The following is a 5025-nucleotide window of genomic DNA, read 5'->3' as shown; positions in this document are numbered from 1 at the left end:
AAATAATATTGTTGACTTCAATTTCAACACACAACATAATACATTCTATTTCATGCTTACTTACACCAAGTTTATTGCAAGCCAAAGAACCATCTGAATTCTCAAGAAATCCGACAGATTATCCCGTTTTCCGTAACTTCTGTTGATTATTCTCTCCACACGTTAGTTGCTCAAATCTAAACCAATATTATTGAACTTGATTTCATTTGTGTTGATATCAACACTATTGATCAAATTTAGGAAATAAATACGCTGTTTTCCTAAATCAAAATTGAATTTGTCAGTGATTTTTCAATCATATTCATTCAGTTCGGTTCGTTTCATTATTTCAGTATTATTGTAAATGAAGATACTATCATGGTAAATTATACATTAAAAGATTTCTAAAATAGTATATATTCTTGACCTGATTTTTAAAGTAGTTATTTAAAACGGAGCGTACTTGAAATTTGATTTAGTTTTGGTGGTTGGCCTTTTAATGGCTCAATATTTTTTAGTTAGGAGGACAGATAATTTCTCTATCATTTGGAGTTTATTTTGCTAAAATCTATACATTAGAATTCCGAAACCAACCAAAAACATTGATGTTTTAGAATTAACGACAAGCCAACTTTTAATTAAAACTTTCAGATAAGTTAAGGACACATCTCTTTGGATTTTGATGTTTGGTTTTCATAAATTTGAGTACAAATATTTTCCAAAAATCTAACTACCTTTTACACAGTTTGTCCATTTGGTTTCTTACAATTGATGCTAAACTTACAGTCTTTCATATTTTTTTACAACATAAAGTTGTTATAAGACTACAATTTCTGGTTTGAGCTTGATTATCAAATTCACTAAAATAATCAATAAAATTCTATTTACAAATGAAGGAGGAAGGCAGTATTTTAGTTTTAGTATATGTATAATTGATGTATTAGATATAAATAATGTTCTAATGCGGTAAAAAAAAAGACAAGGTTGATATAAAGATGTATTTTGTGACACAAAAAATAAATATATATATTTTAATATAAGTTATTATACAGTGAAACCTCCATTAAAACGGGATCATATGAATATTTCGAATCAAGCAGAATTTGTCATCTCTTTCACGAAATTCTTCTATAACTTTTTCCAGAAATCTATAGTTGAAAACTTTACAATAAGTCACATGAAAGTCTGGTCAATACTTAGTTTCTGGACAAAAATTCAATATAACATGACCATGAAAATCTTGAGTTTATCAAACTGAAACTAGACCACTACATCTTATCAACTGGCAATTTCAGATATCAAATTCCAAATCTAGACCAACCTTTTAAGTATATAGTGTATTGTCACAGTATTTTGAATTACATATTGTTCTAAACAACCCTACACAAATCGAACGTTATCCATTAATATTATCTTGATTATTATGTACTGTCAAATATTAATAATTTGTCTGCTAGAGTTATTGTTATTATTGTCGTTTGACCCGATCAATAGAAATATTATTTAAATTACACGCTGTACGACAACTATAGTCGTATGTGAATTGTATATGCTGTCCAGTTATATATGTATTATATGTTTGTATCTATGGGCCTATGACCTAAATACTGCAATAAATAGATATTTATTTATTCTAGATCAACAATTGGTCACATAATACCTGTTGGATAACATTTCAATTATTATAGCTATATCATGGAAATCTATTATTCCTATATCAACGCTCATAGAGAAACATCCAGTGTCTACTAGCTATGAACTTGATGGTCGCAGATTGCCCCACCCTCTAGCTAAGATTATATCAGAAACTGCGAAAAATGGGTGTTACTCTCGTATGGACGATACTGGATGGAGATTCCATCCTGGATTGAATTTATGAACAATGGGATTATTTCAGATTTGTAGTTCATTAATTCATATTTGTGAAAAAGGAAAATTGAAATTTACTTACTGCTGCCGTGGGCGTAGTTTAGTCTAGAAAGCTATTTCTATTACATAAAAATTGGAAGTCAGAAGTCGAAATGTCCCGTTCTTTCGTTCATGACTGTACTGTACCCTAAATACTATTTAATATTTTAATATGAACAACGAATATCTTATTATTTCCACTTTATTTATATCATTGGTGAACAGTAACTACGTATAACTTATACTTACATGTTTTTGAAAGTTATATTGTGAGATATTAATTCCCACCAGAACAATGGAATGTCATCACCAGAGCTTTATAATTATTTTTATTAGTAGTATTGCTGTATACTTACAGTATTTACATACATTGTACATTGAATTGCCTGAAACTGAGATGGTTGCTTTCTACTTCTCATTTTGAGAGTTTACTGTGTTTTGTCTGATGATAAAGATATTATTTTGTAGTATAAAGATTTACTAAGACCTTTTTAATGATATTTATAATTTATAGTTGATGAATAAAATAAGTTGTAAGATAGATAAAGATGGTTATTCAGAAGCTCTTAAATCAGAAAGTAAAAATAAAAATAGAGATCAACATGTCTTGGCTAGTAAGCCCGAGATTCTGCAATTTCCTTTTATTAGTGTTAATGTTTCTTTAATTTTTTACTGAGAAGGTCTTGAATTTTGTGTTGCCTCGTACTTTCATGTGGTCTTATCGAATAACGCCTTAATTAAACAATTTTGACTGGACCTGTACCAGTTTTACGGTCAGAAAAGCTGGTAAAATGAATTCATTTTCATTAAATCTGTATTAGAAGAAGATTATCAATATCAAATTGTAAAAAGTATTGATATAATAATGGAGTAAATACTCATTTTAATATGTCCACTTTCCAAAATATATCTTAATATTTAAGATTATATCAATGTTGTTAATATGTCTGTAATAGATTTTATACATGTTATAAATAACCCTTCAGCTACGAGATATTCATTTTATCTATAGAACTAAAGTGCATACTATAAATATAGATATCTACAAAACATAAATTGTTTTATCTACCAACAAAGCAAATAATTGCCAAATATAAAGAAGTAATAAGAAATTATTTCACAACTTCCTTGACTACAGAAATATTTATATACACAACAAAACTTAATATTGAATCAAATGATCATTTTTTATTTTAATTTGTATTGCCTTAGTATACCACAATACAGAAGGTATACTATATAGTGTAAGATTATGATAATCATTGCATACATCGAAACAATTTATATAGCGGCTCAGTGTCCATTCTTTTCCTTTTCAATATGTGGCAATCTTATACTTATTTTAAAATGAGTTAATTCATTTACAGGCAATAGTTTTTAGGAGAACATATAATCAGGTCACTTAAATTAAACACACTTCATTCTTTCGATTAATAAAATTAATTTTGTAGGATATTGGTAATTATGTTCCGGGTAAAGACGATTTAAATATAGAATCAATGTCAATCACAAAAGATATAAAAGAAGAACATGAATGTGGTTATTTTGATGTAAAGAGAATTGTTAAAATCTACCAGTGTCGTTACTGGGATACCGATACCAAGAATCATGATTCTTCTATACCAATTTTTATATTGTTAGATGAGATCTATCAATGGTCAAATACAGATAACCTCGATCCTTTAGTGATCCATTGCTTGTAATGTCTGTATTTGTATTAGCAAGTATGGTCATATTTGTGCTTGTATCTGTAAGTAAAGATCTATCTTTTTATTTGTATCTGTAAGTATAGTTGTAGTTATGTCTGTAGTGATATGACAAAACAGACCTGTAAACCCTCAATATAATTAACTTACAAATTCGTTTCTTTTTTTCTGACATTTTTGACCTCTGTTAAAATCTAAAACGTTTTCAATATCCGCGTTTAAACAGCCACAAATTATCTGGGCCGAGTCCGGACAGAGCACGGTTTACTTCAAACGGGCCAACCTTTAATCTTGTCGTACCAATATCTATGACCTGTAGACATACATATACAATCAAATTGTAATCCATGAATTACAGTCCAGATATACGAAATGAAATAATTAAAGTATCCATTTTAATCCATATCCATATTATTAATAATGAAATGAACGACACAGCAATAAGGGAATAATAGTATGTAACTCGAACAGATATAGTTTTTTTTATTTTCCTGACCGGACATTTTGAAAGATTGCCTGTATTGTTAGGCATGTAATTAGATCTCATGTGACCTGTATTATAGCACGTGCCTGAGTAGATGTTATTGTTTGTGAACTGTATTTTAAGTTGGTTAATGGTCGGAAGCATGTCAATACGTCTTATAATGACGTAATACTCGGACTTTCAGCACCACGATCATTATTAGACTTATTGACAAGCTTGAGACCATTAACCTATATGTAAACGCGACTTGTGATATCATCAATTAACCAATTAAGAACCCGTTTCTTGATAACGATGATAAATCGAGGGGAAGCGAAATTCTAAGTAGAGCAAAATGATAGTTTCATTGGGTTTCTCTATTAAAAAATTTGATATGTCATCAAACCACATTCATATAACCTTCATAAATTTATATATCATCATATCAACATGATAAAAATAAAAACTATTTCTTACACACTCAATACCAAACTTTCAACAGTCGACAGTGGTTTATATCTACTAAATCATGCAATGTATGTAATGCAAGTGAATACATGAGACACCATGCTATAATAGTTGGTTATGCATATTATTGTAATTTCACCGATTCATTTCGTTCTGCATTTCACAATAAAACCCCTTATTATTCTGTAAACTATTTATATGCTATTAATAGAAACTCTTTAGTTATTGTAACCTGCTTGTCCTAAATATCACATATAATACATTATTAAATATACCTGCATATCACTTCGTTAATAGAATGTTAAACATGGATAGACTTGTGACCGTCTTTAGCAAACTATTATTTATAATTTGTTTTTTTCTCATCATCACCAAAGGTAAGAAAATGGTCTTTTTCAGATAACTAATTCTTGTTTTCGTGAATTATTATTTTGATTGTGTAGCAATAGTAGGCTGATGGCTATAAGCAATATAGTCTAAACATCTTCCTCAATTCAATNT

This window comes from Lottia gigantea (genome assembly GCF_000327385.1).
Source record: "Lottia gigantea unplaced genomic scaffold LOTGIsca_58, whole genome shotgun sequence".
Classification (NCBI taxonomy): domain Eukaryota; kingdom Metazoa; phylum Mollusca; class Gastropoda; family Lottiidae; genus Lottia; species Lottia gigantea.
The sequence above is the reverse complement of the archived record's forward strand: the minus strand, read 5'-3'. Positions refer to the sequence as shown.